Raw genomic sequence first — 20,549 nt, 5'->3', positions numbered from 1 at the left:
TATTTCCGAGGAATCCCAAGAGGAATTCCCAAGGAGCTCCTGGAGGTTTTTCCGAGAAACTTTTTGAGGAATTCCTGAAGGAATTGTCGATGAACTTCTGGAAAAATGCCCGAGAAACTCCTGCAAGAATTCTCGAAGAACTCCTGGAAGGAATTTACCGAGGATTTCCTGTAGAAATTACGGAGGATCTCTTGAAGGAATTCCTGAGTGTTGTGAACGAGCATTCGTGTACCCCATGATCGGCTCGGCTCGTGTCTATCACAACGATGGATAGACGACGACGGCCGCCGCCGCCGACGACGACGATGACGACGATGACGAACATAAAGCAGAACAGCAGAACGCCATCATCTGCAGCAGCAGCCAGATGCTGCCCGCGCGCGCTCTCCGCGGTGTTACTTTTAATATGTTGTGATTAATTGTAATGTTGTGTAATTTGTGTACATAGTCTGTAAATAAATGTGCATGTTTTTATTATCGTAATGTCCGGGTGTGAAGTGTTTTATTCGGCCGCATAGTTACATTTCCCCGGACATGAAACTGAGGGTCCTTGGATGAATTCTAAAGGTACTCCTGGAGGAATTGATCGTCGATTTCCTCCATGGATCTTCTGAGGGAATTTCCGAGGATCTCCTGGAGGAATTCTCGTGGAACTCCTGGAAGAATAACCGAGGAGCGCCGGGAGGAATTTCCGAGGAACTCCTGGAGTAATTCCCGAGCAACTCCTGGAGGACTTTACGAGAATCTCCTGGAGGAACTCCCGAGGTTCTCCTGCAGGAATTCTTGAAACTCCTGGAAGAATTCTTGTTTCGATTCAATTTCGATTCGATTCGACCTCCTAGAGAAATTTCCGATAAAGTCCTAGAGGAATTCCCGAGAAACTCATGTAGAAATTTCCGAGGAACTCCTGGAAGAATTGTCAAGGAATTCCCGATAAACTTCCGGAAAAATCCCGAGGAACTCCGTCAGAAATTTCCAAGGAACTTCTGTAATGACTGCTGAACACTTCCTGAAGGATCTCCTAGGATCTCCTGGATGAATTCTCGAGAAATTCCTGAAGGATTTTTTGAGGATGATCTGAAGGAGTTCCCGAGGATCTCCTGATGGAATTCCTAAGAGCTCGTAGAGGAATCCCCGAAGATCTCGTGGAGGAATTTCCTAAGAGCTTGCCTAAGAGCTCCTTGAGAAATTCCCGAAGAACTCCTGAAGGAATTCCCGGGGAAGTCCTGGAGGAATTGCCGAGGAACTCCTGTAGAATTTTCCGAGGAACTCCTGGAGGAACTTGTAGAAGAATTCCTGGGAGAATTCTCGGGAAACTCAACTCCTTAAGAAATTCTCGGGAAACTTATGAAAGAATTCCGGTGGAACTTCTAGAGGATGTTTCGAGGAATTTCTGGCACAATTTTTGAGGATCTTTTGGAGGAACTGCCGAGGATCTGCATGAGGACAAGCATGAGGATTTGCTGAGGATCTTCTGCAGGAATTCACGAGGAACTCCTGGGAGAATTGTCGAGGACCACTAGGGGGGATTTCCGAGGATGATCTGGGGGAATTCCCGAGAAACTCCACGATGAATTCCCAGGGATCTTCTGAAGGTATTCGTGAGGACTTCCTGGGGTAAATTCCGAAGGAATTCCTAGAGAAATTCCTGGATTTTTTTGTGGAACTCGTGAAAATAAATCCGAGGAACTTGTTGGGGAATTTTCGGGAAATCCTTATCAAAATTGCCATGGAAATTCTGGAGAGAAGCATGCATTATTGCTGGATGACCTCACGGTATATTCCTTCATATAAACTTTAGTGAGAACATGGCATAAATTTTGACTTCTAACAGTATTTTATTCTAAAGCCACAATATGGGGTGTGAAGACATGTGAAGACATTTTAACGTGCCTTGTGAAGATATTTGAAAATTTCACCTGGCATCCCTGATCGGGAAGCATATGGGACGAGTTTTCGGTGGAAGCCGATAAGCGACTGAATCTGTGTGTAGAGGATGAGGGACAAATTCTTCAACTACAGCCTGATCAGCATCTATAGGCCAACAAACGATAAACTCGATGACATGAAGGATGAGTTCTATGAGAGCGTTGATAAGGCCTACGGACAGTGCCCAAAACAAGATGTCGAAATAGTCATCGGAGACGCAAATGCGCAGATCGGCAGAGAATGTTTATTTTGACCTGTCATTGGAACGGAAAGCCTTCATTCCGTTAACAACGATAACAGTCTGCGCCCTGTGACATTCGCTGCTGCTATATGGTTGGCAATCAGCCGTGCCTACTTCGCATGAATCCGGGCGTGATTATCCAGCGCCACGAGTTCAAGAAACAACAGAAAGATGCGTTTCAATATCCAACGCTTGTCAGCCGAAGGGGTTGCTGCACAGTACCATGAGAAGCAAGATGAGAGGATAGAAGAGACCATCAACGGATCAGAACATGTCAACAGTTTATGGGGGTTCATCTATAAAGCAGTGACTAGAACAGCGCGATAGGTGATAGGCACTGCTCAGCGACGCCAACGTAATGGTTGGTTCGACGAGGAGTGTCACCAAGTGACGATCAAAAAGAATACCACCAGAAGTCGAATGCTAGGGACCGGTACCCGGCTCAACAGGGAGCGGTACGGGGTGGCAAGAGCACCGCAGTAAAAAAAAAACGGCAGCACAAAGAGAGTGTAATTGCTGAAGCGCAGGAATGTATGGACAGGAACGATATACAAAGGTTTTATGCAACATTTAATGGTGCGCGGAACAAGACTGCGCCAGTGCCCACCATGTGCAATGACTGGGAAGGAAATTTGCAGAAAGTAAAACAATGGTGACGGCCAGGTGGATGGAGCACTTCGAAGATTTGTTGAATGGTAGCAGTGAAGGAGCAGCCAGGATCAGGATTACCATAATGGATGACGGTTACTCGATAAGGTTAAGAAGGAAGGTACTCTATTGTTTGTCCATCGTCAGCACCACCGTCCAGTATATAAGTTGCGTAATGCTTTCTGGCTAGACCTGTTTTGGCTGGGCAGCAATGGTATATCCACTGCTGTGTGCAGGGGTGAGTGGCCCAAACAGTCCCCATGAGGCCCCGCGGAACCTGTCATGTGGATTCGGATGGGCCAACTTATTCAAATCTGGTTATTGCGTTGTGTCTCATTGTTCGCAACAAAAATTTCGCTGAAAATCGATGGTTCAAATACAGTAACACACGAAATAATCACTTTTAGCCATTTTGGCAGCTCCCTGACCCCAGCACAATCCGGAATATCCCAGAAATGGTTCCGGGTATTGCATAGTCATTAGCGTGTAATAAACTAGCACCAATTTATGATCGATTGAGGGTGACTTCAAAAAAGGTTAAACCGTGGATATCCTGCTTATCATTGGAAAGGATGAGAAGGTTTTGTGTCTGTTTGAGAAAGTTTTCGATCGGAAATCACTCAGGCTTTTCACTTCATAATTATAAGACATAAATAAATACATGATAAACATGACATACCGTATTTCGCCACGAAAAACGCTCTCACATTCTTGATATGTATTAATTAAATCCGATCACACGCACCTAAAATAAACACAACCGACTAGCACGTGCTTTTATGATTCAGCTTATGGTATTTGCTTCCATGACTAAACTACTTCGCCGTCGACGTTTCTCATAATAGACTGCTTCCAAAAAAAAAAAAAAAGAAAGAGTGGAGTGACAAATTTCGGAACTAATTTTCGGAATAAGTTCTCCGCACGACTTCCTTGGTTGGGCATTCCGGACCGACCGTCTAGCAAGCAGCACCCGTGAAGAATGTGGCGACCTCTGCCATGGGGAAACCATAAATTTGCGTGACTCTTTTCTGCACACACTTGTTCGCCGTCACTACCGTGCTGGGAAGCGTGTGATACCTCCTCACAGTTTCCGGTCCATTCCGGTGCCGGTTGCAACTATTCGCAAGGAGACCCAGAGTCAAAGAGATGATTCTTCATCATCACCATCGTCTTCGCCGTTCATTGTCGTCGTCGTCAGGAAGCGAAAGTGCTACGCAGAGCCACGTAATGAATCGACGCTATTTGGGAAATATACCGAATCCGAAAATGACTAATGCGGAGCAAACCACTTGTGTTCTTCTTCGTCGCACAATAGGATGGCTGCGGCGACAATGGCGCTGCGGTGACGATCACGATGATGATGATGACAATCAAAACGATAACAGCGTGCCTTCTTTGGCTTCCATTCACCCGTGGCGCTCTTGTCACGGTCGCCACAAGCTACTACGGGTGGAGTTGGACACTGATGACTATGCTGGCTGTGAGAGGATAATAGAAAAAGTGGCGGTAAACATATACCGCCAATAAATTTCCAATCAACTTTTTTTTTCTACCCTGAGTCTCATCTTTCACACATTTATTCTGGCACTAGCTGCACATGGTTTTGGGGAATGATTGTGATGGTGATATTTGGAAATGAAGTCGGTTAAGAACGGGATGCTGCGAATAATAAGTTATGATGATTGGATCGTATTCCGATACCGTAGCATCTGTTAATCGAAAGTGCAATATTCATCTGCTGTAAAACTCTCTGAAACGCCTGGTATGCTCTCTTAGAGAATGTTAAGCCGCTCTGAAACCTACTAAAACGCTCATAAATGCCTAAAATGCCTTGAAATGCCTTTAAAAACCCCATGAAACTTATCTGCACACTTAGAAAAAAAAACACCGACTTCGGTTTACCAAAACCTCAACCGTTAAGTTTGTTTTACAGGAAAATTTCGGTAAAGCTTGCAACTTTTACCGAACATCATTGGAGTTTGACAGATATAACTTTTAGAATGGGGTACCGTTCGTTGGGATCAGAATTAACGGACACAGTTTGAAACGCGTGTTGCAGAGTAAAGTGTTAGGAAACAGTAGTTTACGCAACAAGGTGCAGAATGGAGATTTTTACAGCACGAGTCGTATAAACTGCATCAAGAAGTTGATCAAAACTGAAAACAGTGCTGTAAGGTTCATTACGCAACGCAAATCAGTGCTGTAATGAACCATGCAAACGGCACGATCGGGGATTTTAAAGGATTTACATTTAAGCCTTCTTAATCGCACCACGAAGAGACTAAATTTAGGGCAGTCTGCATTCTGTTAGTGATAATATAGTCATACTACTAATATGACAATATCATCTAAGCCAATTATGTCGAAGCCCTCTGCTTCCAGTTTTTTTTTGTATATCATCAACTACCAAAGACCACAATAGAAGTGATAGCACGCCTCCTTGTGGGCACCCTTTAACTGCTCTAACACTACCCAACTAACCAGTAAGCATTTAAAATAGCACTCCTTCAACATTATAGTTGCCTTTACGACAAGGCGTTTAATGCTAATTAGCCGTATATACACCTTTAGTGCTACTCCACAGCAGGTTTTGGCAAAATAACGGGCTGTCTAAGTGCTACCCCTTCAGGAACGTCGTGATAAAATGTCAAAGAAGCGTAACGGCAGTAACGCCTCGTCGAACAAAACAAAACAAAAATAGATTAACGTCTGCTTCTCGGTCTCTCAGCCCGCTTCTCCGCTTCCTCATCCTTCCACACTACAGCTGGTGATAGGTGGTACTTTTTGCTTGTTTTAGTAGTGATTAGGGTTCGAACTTAGAATCCGAAGATACATCCCAACCTGCTGCTACTGCTTCACGATGCTACAGCTGTGCCGATGTCGTGCGTTGAATTTATCCCCAATATAAAGAATGCTACGAAAGCAGCTTCAGTTCGAACACCCAAAACTTGTTTTTAAAAAGATATTCCGTTGTGTGTAGAGCATTTTTATTTCTTTTTAGATCTGCAGCATATGATTTTCTCTTCCTCTTTCGAATAATCTAATGATCCGCCCTAGGATCCGCCAAACCATCCATCTATGCAGCATCAGCGCACATTTTCTGACGAACTTATAATTAGTCTTTTTTTGATGGCCAAGTTCCATCAAACCCAGCTGCCGCAATGTTTGCTTCTGAGCTCTTGAATTGGTGAGGAAAAAACGAAGAAGAAAATCAGATGCACACATTCGTAAACAGAAGCGTAGGTCATGTAAAAGAGAGACAACATGTGCTCTGAAATGCATAACATATCTCCCATCCTCTTTGATCTTAGTATTTAAAGAGCAGTTGGGAAGCATTCTGATTGCTTCCGAACGGAAGCATCTCAAGCAGTTGAAATGCTAATTAACAGCCCAAAGCTTTTGAGCAGCACAGCTTATTCTATTTCAAGGCAGTTATGCATTCGAACTGCTTATGTAGAGCAGCAAGCATCTCAAATGCATAATACGGGCTGCTGTACGGCTTATTTAAATGCTTAGTAGTTACCTGGATAATAGATGAGCTGCCAAGGTTTGCCGATATCTCTCTTTTTGATAACATCTCCCCTATCCAATCAACAATACATTCGTCAAGATCACGCTTTGACATAGCATTCTTCATTGAAGTATAGGATGTATTATCAAGCGCTCCTTCAATGTCAAGAAACGCAGCAAGTGAAAAATCTTTTGCTTCAAAAGATTTTTCTAGTTTTGTAACCAGCTTATGAAGTGCTGTTACCGAAGATTTTCCCTCTTAATATGCAAATTGATTTTTGCTTAAAAGGCTTTTTATTAAATATGACAATTTAATGTGCTCGTCTAGTATTTTTCCATTATTTTCATCATAACGGACGATAGACTTATGGGTCTGAAGGATTTTGGTGATGATTTATCCTTCTTGTGGAGCCTCGTAGCCGTGCGGTTAGGGTCACCAAGCTTATAATCGCACCATGCTATGGGGTGAGGGTTCGATTCCCGCTTAGGGCGTTGAAACTTTTCGTGAGAATAGTTTCTTCCCCGTTTCCACTGGTGCATGCGCCATTGTCCGTTGTCTAATGTTAAGCTTAAAACAGTCTGTACAGCCGAAAGCTGAAGACGTTGTCCGTGTCTTTTTATATGCCTTTGGGATAAAAGTGACTCACACTTCTCACCAAGCTGTAGGGATATAACTTAATGATACTTAAGCTTAAGCTGAACAATTTATTTAAAATGGGTGTTAAGATTTCATCACTCCTGACACCTTCTAGGCCAGTTGCATCATGAGTTTCAAGAATTTATCTCCTGGTTTCATTGTCATCAGTTTGCGATACAGTTGCATCCTGGTCTTTGTAGTGTCGGAGAGTGGCTTGCGGATGCGTCACCGAGAGAGACGTGTACACGCGACGTTGGTCTGAATAGAACTGACTTGTTTATTTACATATGAATCGACTACGAGTAGGTGACAGCATGCACTCTAAGATCTATTCACACAATATTTATAATAACAGTAGTGTGGACACTACATTCCTCCTTTTCTTTACACTGTTTCGTTAGTTATTCAAAATCAATGCTATCCGTCTTTCGAATCATTTCCCCGCATTTAACCCACATATAAGCACATATACATGATATATATATATATTTTTTTTACAATCACTTGAATACTTCAATCGCTTGATGCTTCTCCGTAGTATTGGCATGCTGCTTTAACCTACTCCATGTCACACGGTATACAACTAGCTATGCGTCTTGAGTTTTCCAACTTTTATATATCTTTATCTAGTTCCTCATCCAATTCGCTAACTTCCAACAGTTGATTGTGCATATTTTATTCCACTTTACCTATATGAAAACCACATTTTCCGTCCCGATCGTGTTTGGCATCACTTCCTCATCATCATCATCATCGGTCAGATTAAGGCCTGAGTGTCCTCTGATGTACGTAGGCGTCGTCTCCATTATACTCGGTCCATGGATGTGTGTCTCCAGTTCCACACTCTGCGAAGGGTCCGCAAATCGTCCTCCACTTGATCGATCCACTTAGCTAGCTGCGCACCACGTCTTCTTGTACCGGTTGGATTATCCTCGAGAACTATTTTAGTCGGGTTGCTATCCTAAATCCAGATGGCGTAACCCGCCCATCGTAGCCTCCCTATTTCCGCAGTGGGAACGATGGTTGGTTCTCCCAGCAGCTGATGTTGTTCGTGGTTCATTCGCCTTCTCCAAGTCCTGTCTTTCATCTGTACTCCGCCGTAGATGATACACAACACATTCCGTTCGAAGGAACGGTATTGCTTCACGGCAGACGTTTTTATGCGTGAGGACAGTGCAATGCTTGATAATCGTTAATGGATTACTAATTTCCAACTGAAATTTGAGCCTTCAGTGTCATACTTTGAGTCGTCATCCTTTAGAGCGATTCAATTGTTCTCTCTCCCTGTTTACATAAATTAATATAGAGCCTTTCTTGTCCAAATCCTTTAGTCCGCCTGAATGGTTCATATTATGAGTCCAACAAAATGAGCAGCAATCGGTGTCTACAAGTCGTTTGGATATTGCACTCAAATTTCGAGGCTAGTGAAGCATGACTATCTAATAAACTCTTCAATTATCTTTCTTTTTAATTTCCTTTCAAGTCAAGAAGTTCTATTCTACGTAATCGTTCCTTTCTAAACGTTTTTTGATGGTAACTTATGAAACATAATTATGATAAGTGTTTTCCATTTTGTAAAATAGCAATTCGTTATCCATGACAAAGTTTCTCATTTTTTTTTTTAATTTCAAAACTCTGAACGTAGCTACCTATTATGAATTGATAATAGTGTGAAAGAAACTGACCTGCGTTTACAAAATGTAGCCCCTACGTTGTTGTAATCGAAATCAATTGCCTAACTGATTCGTAATATGTAAATAGCATCTGCAAAATTTCACTGTCTGCTTCATACTCTAGTCTAGTTTGTATTTCCTAAAACGTCAAACTCATCCCTCTGTTATAACGATTATGATTGCAATTGATATATTTTACTGCCTTTCCGTCTTGTAAGTACCACAGTCCAGGAGGACAAGGATCGCACCATATGAGAAAAACATTTTTCTTGACTCTGAACATCTCTTCTATTTGCAATAGCGTTCACACTAGCTTCATCAGTTACGTCACAACATCAATTGTATGGCAAACAAACCCACATTCTATAACACCAACAAATGCATACGTTTAAACTGTAATTTTAAATATATCGTAACAATGATTACTTCACTTTTAGCTGTGACAGAAATTGATTATGCTTTTGCTGTTAGGAGTTCACAATTTTTCTATGGATATCTAAATAATACATGTTTTACACAAACGTAATCTTTCTGTATGGTTTATTGATATGACTTAAACTAAGTTTGGCTATTAAAAAAACATCAGCAAAAACCGCATTAGCTGCTGCTCCCAAATTTGATTACCTTCGATTCGTAGAAGACTCGGTCAATGCTTCATCGCTTTTCTTACACCACTTCGTGCAAGGCTCACATCCTATGGTTAGGATACGTAGACCAAATCCTCCAATTCAAACTTCTGTTCTTTTCCATTACGAGTGCTAACACCTAATCATTGTTCACAAACAAATCCCTTTCGAAGTCTCAAAAAGTCACTAAATGTTATCCATGATATCGAGTTGTATGTATAAATAAGACTTTTGCACGCTCGTCGATACAGGAATGAGTAATGTTCTTGAAACGTCCAAACGAAATATCAAGAGGCCAATAACAAAACCAAAAAAATAAACAAAACATCCTGAAGTTTAACCGCTCCTAAATGCCAACCATGTTATTGCTACTATTCTACATCGTTTCCTACTTCTTAACAATTTTATAACGTACGTTCCCGTTATCTTCTAAGATCAACCGTGATTGATTAAATTTAGCGTTAAACCTGACCTTCCCAAGATGTTACGATGGGCACACCTCGATGGCGTAGTATATGTTAAGCGAGCCTGTTTGGGTCATATTGAACCCAATATCCTACGAGGCTTAAACAGTTTTCTATGGCAGTTAAAACTTCCTATTGAAAATACAACTTACATGCTTTCTTTCAGTCCCGAGCGCTCACGGTGGTTGAAAAACCTTCATCCTGGGCGACTACCCGTCATCGCCCCGACCCACGACCAGGTCAAACCTATGTCGATATCCTCCTTTCTGAGCCTCTCTCGCCATGAGCCTCTCTATCAATACAACACAAGGTTTTTTTACTAAGGGTACATCTCAATATGTAGTATTTTTTTTTAGAAACAAAGAATCATTCTATTTCCCCTTTTGCATTCACTGCAGTACTATAATCATTGATATTTTGAAGAAAAATGTACGATACATTGAAAATGGTCTATAATGCATACTCGCATTCTCACTTTACTTTAAATTAACTATTCCCTTTGTACAACGTTAAAATACCCCAGTACACTGCTCTTTTCATCATTTCTACTACTGTTTAAAATGAATGACTCCAATCTAACTTATCTTCACTTCACCACGTGTTTTTCACGACAAATAATTGAAGAAAAATCAATTTCTTCTATTTGTTCACTTAACATTGCCAAATTGTAAAAAATATGGTATCCAACTCATACAAGTGTACTTAGTTCAATCAATAAATTAAGTAGACATTAAGAGAAACCAGTACTTAACTAATTTCACTATAATTATTGTTCATCTTGCAAATGTTCTGGGATCTGTTTTTTTTTTATGCGCAAACACCGATTATTCGATTCACCACCCACAACACGTACTCGCTGCTTTCTCACTATTGTAGCGACGATACCAACCCGGAAGCCGGTGTGAACATTTTGTGATGAAACAATTTCTTTTTTCCTCAGGGTCGCAAAAGTACAAGATAGTCAATATTTTCACTTTTTTACCGATACCTAAATTATGGAACCCGCATTCATACTCTTCTCTTTATTCAAAGAATTCATTTTAAACAACAAATGAATCCTGCACTCAACCCCTTTCATTTTACCACCAAACTTCATTCAAGCTTCATTTACCAGTGAATCCACTTCTTAACACCTTTCACTTCAACCCACTTCATTTCTCTCATTTTTTCAAAGGCAATCACTAGTGAATCCGGTACTCGTCCCATTTCCCATCACGACTATTTCAAATTCTATGTGATCATTCCATTAATTAATCTAACTCAATCTTTTCAACAAACCCTTCCATAATTAACAGTGAATCCAGTACTCGACTCATTTCACTTTAATCAGCTTCGTCACATCCGATGCGCCTAATCAGCGAATCAGATGTTTGACCACAGAGAACAGATGAACATGCTCGAACAAAATTGCTTGAAAATCTTGTGTAAAGAAAAAAAACAAGCTCAGTTGCGGCATCGACGGTGACTTTCCCACCCGCTTTCCCACCTAAAAACTCGTTTCGACATCATGATGGCGCTTACTGAAGAAATATTTCACTAGCGCACCTTTAGATTTTCCTACTCAGAGATTGTGATGTATTTGGTCAAATAACAAGATGTTTATGATTGTTTCACTAATTCAACAACAAAATTTGGGCAACCCATTGATAATTTGTTTTATCGCTTTCAATTAGAAGTGAGTATAAGAACAATACAATTATTATTTTTTTCCAAATAAATCCAACACAACCTCTCGGTGGAACTATGTTGGGGTGCACACTTAGCAACACTTGTACCTCTTTTTGAAATGTGACAGCGCCGCGTAATGGCCACATTCCCAGTTATTTCAAAACAACCGTTGCAATGCTTTACACAACCGCACTGCATGAGCTTGGACGTCTGTTCTCTGTGGTTTAACCACCTACCTTCATTCAATCTTCCTTTACCAGTGAATCCGGTGCTCGACCCATTTCACTGCATTCATCACATATGTATCAAATGTATCCATGTATCGGTCAGCAATCCATCTCAAACATCTTATTAAACTCTTCTAGAACTACCAGTGAAATCAGTATGCGGCTCATTTCACTTTATTAGCAAAACACTTTATTAATGAACCAGGTATTCGACCCACTTCACACATTCAATTTTTCCAAACGCGAATCACCAGTGAATCCGGTACTCGACCCATTTCACTGTATCCTAATACATTTACAATCAGTCCTTTTCAATAATTAAACTCTTCTTGATGATTCTAGTGAATCCAGTACTCGACTCATTTCACTATTTTTTTTTTTTTCATATCCGAAATGGCTAATCCCTAGTGAATCCGGTACTCGACCCATTTCACTATTCTTTAATTGTGATCACGGTTACATGCTATTAAGAAGACCCAAACCCGAGAATCGGAACGTCAGCGATGAACTAACATAATCTGCTTTTCATAAACTAACGGCGAACTCAAAATTCCGTTCATTTCACTTTAATATTATCTGGGCCAAGTTCAATGCACTCCTCGATGCACTCAACAGATAAGTAACAGAACAAAGTTTCTCTTCGATCGCTCAAAAATACAAGTTAATCCAGTGCTCAACACTTTTCACTATATTCTGGTACATAACTCAACTTAATATATACTCAGTCAACTGACTTCCAATTGTTCAGTAATGGGACGCTCTATTTCATTTCGTTTGTATATAAATATTAACACAATTGGCGAAATTTACTCAATTATTGCTAGGGTTTACAGCTATCATTTCCGTCTTTCGAAGGCCATATCTATTCCACACAACAAGGACTAGAAAAAAAATATCTATCGCAACCACAACACGAAAAAGCATTGTTTCTGCACAATTATATTCTATAATTAATAAGTACGTTGTTCTCATTTTAACAAGAAATATCTGTGTCAACTCAGTCATAATCTCCTCAATGTCCGATATTAGTCTACCGCTCAGTCGAATATTTGCCTTCATGTAATAAAGCTTTTCGTCTTGAAATATGCAAGAGTTCTACTTACTGTTTGTCGTTAAATAAATGATTCGCCCTGTAATGCAAACACTCCCACCGCTCCATCTCTACCACATTAGTATGTGGTTCAAAAATCCACTGTAATAACAGGATGAGCCGCAATGCATATCGTAGTGGGAATCACTGTTAACACGCATACAAGTGATCGCGATAAAAAAACGAAAACCACTACCTCGTAACCGCCCACACATCACAGATCATGTTTCATTGCTTCCTACCACTCCTAATCCACTTCGTCTGCTCACCTCTTCCAAATATGGATCAAAAACACAATCATTGTCATCAAAGCCATCATCATCAGCAGCAAAACCGCAATCAGAAGCATCCACGCCCATATAAATGATCGATCCCTGTTGATGGTGGCACTTGAGCAAAACACGAACACTCGCAAATCGCTCTCCCATCTCTCTCCCACCACACTTTGCCGGAAATTTTCACAAATCTTTTCTTCCTCGCAATTCTATTTCATTTTTGATGCACGCGAAATCAATAAATAACCGGGGTTTCATTAAATTATCCACAAAACAAAGAAAAAATTTATCCTCGAAGCCAAATGTAGTGTCGGAGAGTGGCTTGCGGATGCGTCACCGAGAGAGACGTGTACACGCGACGTTGGTCTGAATAGAACTGACTTGTTTATTTACATATGAATCGACTACGAGTAGGTGACAGCATGCACTCTAAGATCTATTCACACAATATTTATAATAACAGTAGTGTGGACACTACAGTCTTCAGTAGAAACAACTGTAGAACACGGAAAATGTGTTTTCATCAAAATTTCATTAGTACTCGTAGTAAAAGAACCGTCGTCTTTTTTTAGATTTCCAAGACCAATAGAATGATCTTTAGCGAGGATTTTTTGCAGTCTAGCTGCAATTGGAGTACTTTCAATATTTTCACAGGTGTGCCTCCAATTTATCCTCTTTGATATTGGGATTTCTTTATTATAAACTAGCTGTCCCGGCAAACTTTGTCTTGCCCGGTTGTGGTGGTTTGACAACTGTTGAGCTCAAAATAGCACCGCACTCTAGATTGATTTCATTTCGGTCGTCTTGATTTCCTTCCCAGCTCATGGAAAATCAGTTCTTTTTCAATTTTGTTACTTTTCTAGTTGATATTCATAACTTTTTGTACATATAAACACAGCCACCACGAACACGAATCGAACCGTTCAAGAGTTATGCCGATCTGTTCAGCCGATCGTGAGTTTTGTTGCCTCAAAGGAACATCAAACTCATTTTTATATATATAGATTGTGAGGGCCTCTTTATATTGTTCCCACTGTTGTGTTCTCTTAGCCCGGTTAAATAGTTTCCGGGTTTTCTTTCGTAATTTTAGCAAGTTGTTCCACCAAGGAACATCTCTATTTGAAGAACGTTTCTGAGAAGCACAACTGTAATTGAATACCTGTTGAACCAGGTTTGAAAGTGTTGTAGCGCAAGAATTTGGAATTCTATGGAAATTGTCCATTCCCATTGATAGTTTTGAGATATAGAGCTCCTAGTTAGTCTTCCTAGGATTTCTCGTTGCTAGTATGAGTTGATGACCAGCCTCATCAGACAAAGATGTTTCATCTGACACATGCCAATTTTTGATTTTTTTTTCCGACAGTGTAGGACTACACATCGTCAAATCAAGAACTTCTTGCCTAATGGCATTTGTAAAAGTAGGTTCATCGAGACGAAGTCTAAAAGGTGCTCGACCCTAGTATTGATGGCTGTGCTAGCCCATACTGTGTGATGGGCATTTGCATCACATCCAATTATGAAAGCTTTGTTTCGCTTTCTACAATATGAAACAAAAGCTGCTACTTCTGGAGGAGGTACATCATCCACATCTCCCGGAAAGTATGCCGCAGCAATGCAAATTTCCGTTTTTCCGTGTATTGTTGGTACCTCCACCAAAATTGCAACAATGTCTCGATTATTAAATTGAGTATGTAATAGGAATTGCATTTACATGCCCATTAACTAAAATTGCAGCTCACGGTGGATACTTCCCTGAATGATATACTAGTTTAGATGAAATTGTAGGTATTCCAAATATCCTACCACAGACAAACAGACGTAACACTTCGAACATTTTTCGATTCAAATCATAGTCACGGAAACATATTCGCCCAATGCTAAAAGGACTAAGTTTGGCCGACCACCAACTAGGTGGCGGTAGTGATCAAACGTCAAACTCTAACAAAAACTATGCGAGCGCCACGATTGGGCTGTTGGCCAACTATCAAATTTTGAAAAAGACCGTTAAATCGGTGTACGATGAGAATTATCAGAGTGTTACGTCTGTTTGTCTGTGATCCTACCATTGTTTGTCCACGGCTCCTGGATAAGGGCAATATCCAGTTTGCTATCGGCAAATCTTTTGCAAAGTATAGCGGTTGCTCCCTTTGCATGATGGAGATTCACTTGAATGAACTGTAATTTTTTAGAAGGCATCATTTTTTTCTATCCTATACTGTTGAGTTTTTTTTCCTCAACAAATTTGTAGTCTGGCCAGATATGATAAGGGTTTTCATCCTCTTAACTCTACAAGTCGCTAGGATTTCTTTCATTCTAATCAAAGATCAAAATGTTATCACTAGTATCTCAGCAGGTTTCTAGAGTACTGTTAGCCCTATATTCTGGTCTTCTGCTACTTCTAAATTAACCTGCTCAACCTTTTCAAAGGCAGGTTACTGTTGTGCGGGGCTTCTTTTGACACATTTCCTCAATTTTCCAACTTTAAGGAGCTATAATTCATGCGGGAATGGCTTTTTATTATTTTTACATATATTCATAGTAGTCATGTACATAGCATTTGCTCAAAGTTTGAGCCAAATCTATTAATCAAAAATTAGTCTGTTAAAACTCTTGGGAGCTACTTTTGACACGAATGCAAATTCATGGAATTTCGAAGCGGAAATTCATAGTTTTGGCAAAATTTAGTTACTTTTATAAAAGGAACAGTAATGGTGATAATGTTGAGCAAATAAAATCAAATTAACTTCAATCATCCTGTGAACGTTTCTCTACAGTGCAGCCATTTTCGGTTCCCGTCCTCGTTTGGCCGGCAGTTTCAATTTACTTCCTGTATCTTTGCAAGGTTTACCGTCAGGTGAAACTTGTTTGGGTTTCTTTGCGAGTTTTGCTGGCGTTGTAGAAGTTGGTTTCGGATCTCTTTTACAAACTTCGTCGAGCGAAATGCTTTTTCCTGGTGATACCTTCAGTTTCTTTTTCGACGGATGCCCGGATGTAGACCCGACGATATCATCGCGATGCGCTTTCAAAAACTCCTGGAATGAATCTCCAATCAAATCGACTTTAACGTCCACGGCAGGTAACTGGCTAAGGAGCTCATGTGGATTCCAAGGAACAATGCCGCACTTCCTGAAGCCCGAAACTAGGATACGCTGGGTTTTCGGGGCCAGTACTGCTATTAGATCGCTTATATGGCTTCCCAGTCTGTATTTATTTAAGGATTGTTGCATTTTTTTTAACCTTCCCGAGAGACACGCCAGCGTCCCAGAATCTTTCGCCACTCACGCTTCAATGGCCCGAAGTACGCAACGTCCAACGGTTGGGTCAGATGTGTGGCAGGCAGATGAATCGTATGTTTCTTTGCCGGCATATCTCGATAACCGTTGGATTCAAATGAGAGGACAGGTTGTCTCCAATCAGTGCAATTGGTCCAGACAAATGTTTTGTTGCTGGCAAGAAAAGCGTTTTGAACCAATCTTCAAAAATCTTTTCGTCAAACCAACCGGAAACACTACGGTTGTAGCGTGTTTCTGGGAGGCCATTTTGTGTCCAAGAGTCTTATAAGTGCTCTGCCTTGAACACCACATATGGTGGCAACAGCTGTCTGGTCGCACTATCACAAAACATTACGGAGGTTACAAATTTGCTGAAATTCCTCACGTTTTCAAAATATTTCAAGCCACGATTGCATATAGCGAGCTTCTTTTCCGGGTCATCTGATAGATTCGTCTCATCATAATTAAAGATGTTGGAGGCGGGAACTTCCTTGAGGGAATCCTTCAAGTTGGCCATATACTCTTCAACAGTATCACAGGTGACTCCTGCTCGGCTCAACTTTATGTTTTGAGTAAATCGTTTGCTCAGCTCCTTTTGGTCACCAAGGAACTGTGCTACCCAGTCCCGAGATGGTTTGTTATTCACGAAAGTTGCAACCTGTCGTGTCGATCCTGCTTCGCCAGATAGATCCGCACAACTTCTCGAAGATCGTCTGTTCCGACGGGGAAGCCCCACTCGGACAGCGCGCAGAGATGGTCCGAAAACGAAGCTTCTTCCGCGTCCGTAAATACTTGTTGGTGGTCAGGAGTTCTGTGATGCGATTCGCGCAGTTTGTTGTAAATCGTTTGCCGGCTGCAGTTAAGTTGTTTGGCGGCCTCTGAGTGGGACATCTTTCCGGCTCTCACTTTTTCGAGGAATTCCTTGCTTTCGTCTCCGAAAAGTATGGTGTATTGGCGAGAACGATCTGCTTTTCGGTAGTTTCGCACCATTTTTGAACCTAGAAAAAGGTAAACAACATAACCTTCTAATTTGGACGACGATAAAATATTGACGGGCACGTACATTATCTAGTGAAATAAGCAAATTTATCAAAAAATGACTGCCACCGGTGCTGAAATATGAAAGATATTTTTATCAACTTACCGGAATATATGAGCAGTGGGAATGGTGTAGAAAAAAAATAGATTTTTATGGTGCTGTAAATCGCCACTGCACGAGTCTCGAAGTATTTTACAATTTTGACAAGAAGTAGTAACCGTTTTTTACAAAGGAGCAATGCACAATAATGAGGAAATTAGTGTATAATAATAACGTCATAAATATAATTTAAATTTAAATAAGCATTTTGTTTTAAAAATAGCCAAAGTAGCCCCGTCCCCGTGAGTTAAAAGAAGCCCCGCACGACGGTACAGTAGATCCTGAGTTTAATCTCTAACCAGTTCCATTCCTACTACATTGTAACTTTCTTTTCCCTTATTTCTCTCTTTTTTTCTATAAATACAATATTGTATTATTGTATTATTCGTTTATTCCAAAAAGAATTCAAATGTAAACTGCACCGAGAAAAATTTCTACTCAATGACTGAGTTGGCCTTACTCAGAAATCGAAAAATCCTTTGTTTTCTTACTCAGTTTCGGCTAAAAGTGGGACAACCCATTGGCAATGGGTTGTCCCACTTTTAACGGAAACTGAGTAAGAAAACAAAGGATTTTTCGATTTCTGAGTAAGACCAACTCAGTCATTGAGTAGAAATTTTTCCCTGTGTGAGAACTCAAAGAATGAGAACGTATATTTCAGAGGATAAACTAATTCCAATAAGAATAGGCCCAACGACGTATTCAAATCCGCCTATCGTTATGCTTCACCGAAAGCGTTCCCAGTATCACTGGAAGCATACCAACCAGGCGCAACTAATCTCATTAATTTGTTATGTTCTCTATTATTTCCCAAGAACGACAACGAAACAAGAAACATCTGTAAGCATAAAATCGAAACGTGCTCCTCCATACATTCTAAGTGCGCTGGCACTCCTCAGAATGCACCACAGCATACACATGAAATTCTTCATTTGAATACGCACTTGTGCTTGAAGCAGAGAATCAATGACAATAATACTTTCAAGAAGTGGTGCTCTTTGCACCGCACATAATATACTCTCGCTCAAGTGGGTATCATCGTTGCGTTTTCGTTATCCACTGGAATGTGCAAGATGAAACAAAAGCTCTCTGCAAAATGAGCATAGGGTCTGGGACCATTTTGGCAGGAGCACCTATTTTGGGCACTTGCTGCTATAACTCAGTCAATTTTGAACCGATTGACTTGATTTTTGAGACACGATCAGATAGGCACAGTATCTAGCCATGTTTCAAAATTCAAGTCAATCGGTTTGAAATTGACTGAGTTATAGCAGCAAGTGACCAAAATAGGTGCTCCTGCCCAAATGGTCCCAGACCCCACACGTGTTACGAGATTTTCTTTTCCAAAACGGAGGAAAGGATTAAATATCAACATTCAAAATCATTCGAATTGAAATAAATACGTCCTCCGGGTGCCACATCTGCTTCAACTTTTCGTGCATTATCCGACGTCTCCAATAGACAGAAATGTCTTGCCGTTTTCTAGACATATTTGGCACGACAGAAATGTTTAATATTTCTGTAATGTTTTCTCTTTCTGGCAGCAAAATGGCAGAACATTCTGGTGGAGATGTTAAAGCAACCTGTTGGTGCACAATCTTGGCAACTTCGTTGTCACGATCGAGTTGCTGATCCAGTTAAAACTAAACAGTCCTGCACTTCCTACAGTGGTCCTCCACGTCTTCGTGCAATACCGCCGAAATTTCTTCGTCGCAATATCCCTGTCCAGGATGACTACCGTCTACCCTCGTTGGTTTGACCGCATTTAATCTGAACACTTTTTAATTTGACCCCCGCTAGTCTGCACATCGTTCAAACTAAAAATGATTCAAACGTCATTCTGCTCATGGAACGGGGTGAAACGGAACGCAGAATCAAAACAAAACAGCAAAAAGGGTTACCATCAGTGTGTTTTTCGATGCCCACAGAGTTACTAGAAGTTCAAATTAAAAATGAACCCCGTTGGTTTGCATGAGGTGTCGTTCAAACCAACGGGGGTAGACGGTACCATAAAACCTGTTTCCGAGAAGAGACGCCACCCCCCTTTTATTACTAACTCGGAACTGTCTTCCAATTATATTATCCTTCGTAGTGACCGCAACAGTTCGACAAGTAATCTGGAGAGTGGTGGCTAAACCCTCATAGCTGTTAAGAAGCATCATCAGTGCGAAACAGTTCCGCTTGTATTTATGTACATGGAGATGGTTTTGAGCCTTCGAAAACGATCCAACCAGCAAGATCGTCAAGAAAATCAACGGTGTCATCGACGAATGATGCATGCACACATTTAGAGTGTAAGCGAGCGGCCGAATTGCCGAACACTCCACTCCGTTTAACGGAAACGATGTGATTATCGGTCGGATGGTCGGTTATGATGCTAGCTGCAAATAATGCGAGGCAGACCTGTATCAGTTAGAACTTCAACAAGTGCGTACAACCTTATTTTATAAATGTGAAAGTTCCCGAACCTCAGATTTATTCCCCAGGGAAAACATAAAAAGGATCTACGGACTACCGGAAATACATAAAGAAAACAGACCACTTCAGCCAGATGTTTCCACGATCGGCAACCTACGACATAGTCGGATACCTGTCGGACATTATAGGAAACTATAGCAGACCCAACGTGGCTAGTCACGTTCCAATAATGTATATTTGTTTCGATCTTCTTGGCAATTATCTTTCTTTGAAGTTACAGATTGTGTGTTTAATTTTAGGACTTTTCAAATTATATTAGTATTTTCATCGTATACTTCTGAAAGGAAAATTTCTCAATGTTTCCTTGTTGGATAGAAACGTTCGGAAGCACTAAACCACGCGACACGAATCTTGCGGTAAAACCACTGCCCCATATGGTTCGTAAATCGCGTCCGAAAGAAACACGTACACAAACACTACAACTCCACTGAAGAAGCAAGTACGTCAGGCCCAATGTGATATAAAGAAGGTGAGGAGGAACTCATCCTTTGCTTGTGTTAGTAAAAGTCGAAGATAAACAACTTTTAAAGAGAGGGTAGGTGACGTCATACAAGCTCAATAACAAGAACGATTGGGCAATGCCGCGTTCCCATAAAAATACACCAACATTCATTCGAATTCATGAGTTCAAAATAATGATTCAGCTAAAACAAACCTGGGTAGAAACTCCTAT

General features: G+C 40.8%; 1 protein-coding gene and 1 pseudogene across 1 annotated transcript in view; one reads left to right on the top strand and one right to left on the bottom strand.

The window, feature by feature from the left end:
- LOC109398423 (transmembrane protein fend) overlaps positions 1 to 20,549 on the top strand; it is a 711,615-nt gene that overhangs the window by 457,607 nt on the left and 233,459 nt on the right. The window lies entirely within an intron of this gene.
- Positions 16,310 to 17,309, bottom strand: LOC134288409 (uncharacterized; annotated as a pseudogene).

The sequence above is a fragment of the Aedes albopictus genome, chromosome 1, assembly GCF_035046485.1.
Source record: "Aedes albopictus strain Foshan chromosome 1, AalbF5, whole genome shotgun sequence".
Lineage (NCBI taxonomy): Eukaryota > Metazoa > Arthropoda > Insecta > Diptera > Culicidae > Aedes > Aedes albopictus.
This window is presented reverse-complemented; position numbering and strand designations above follow the sequence as displayed.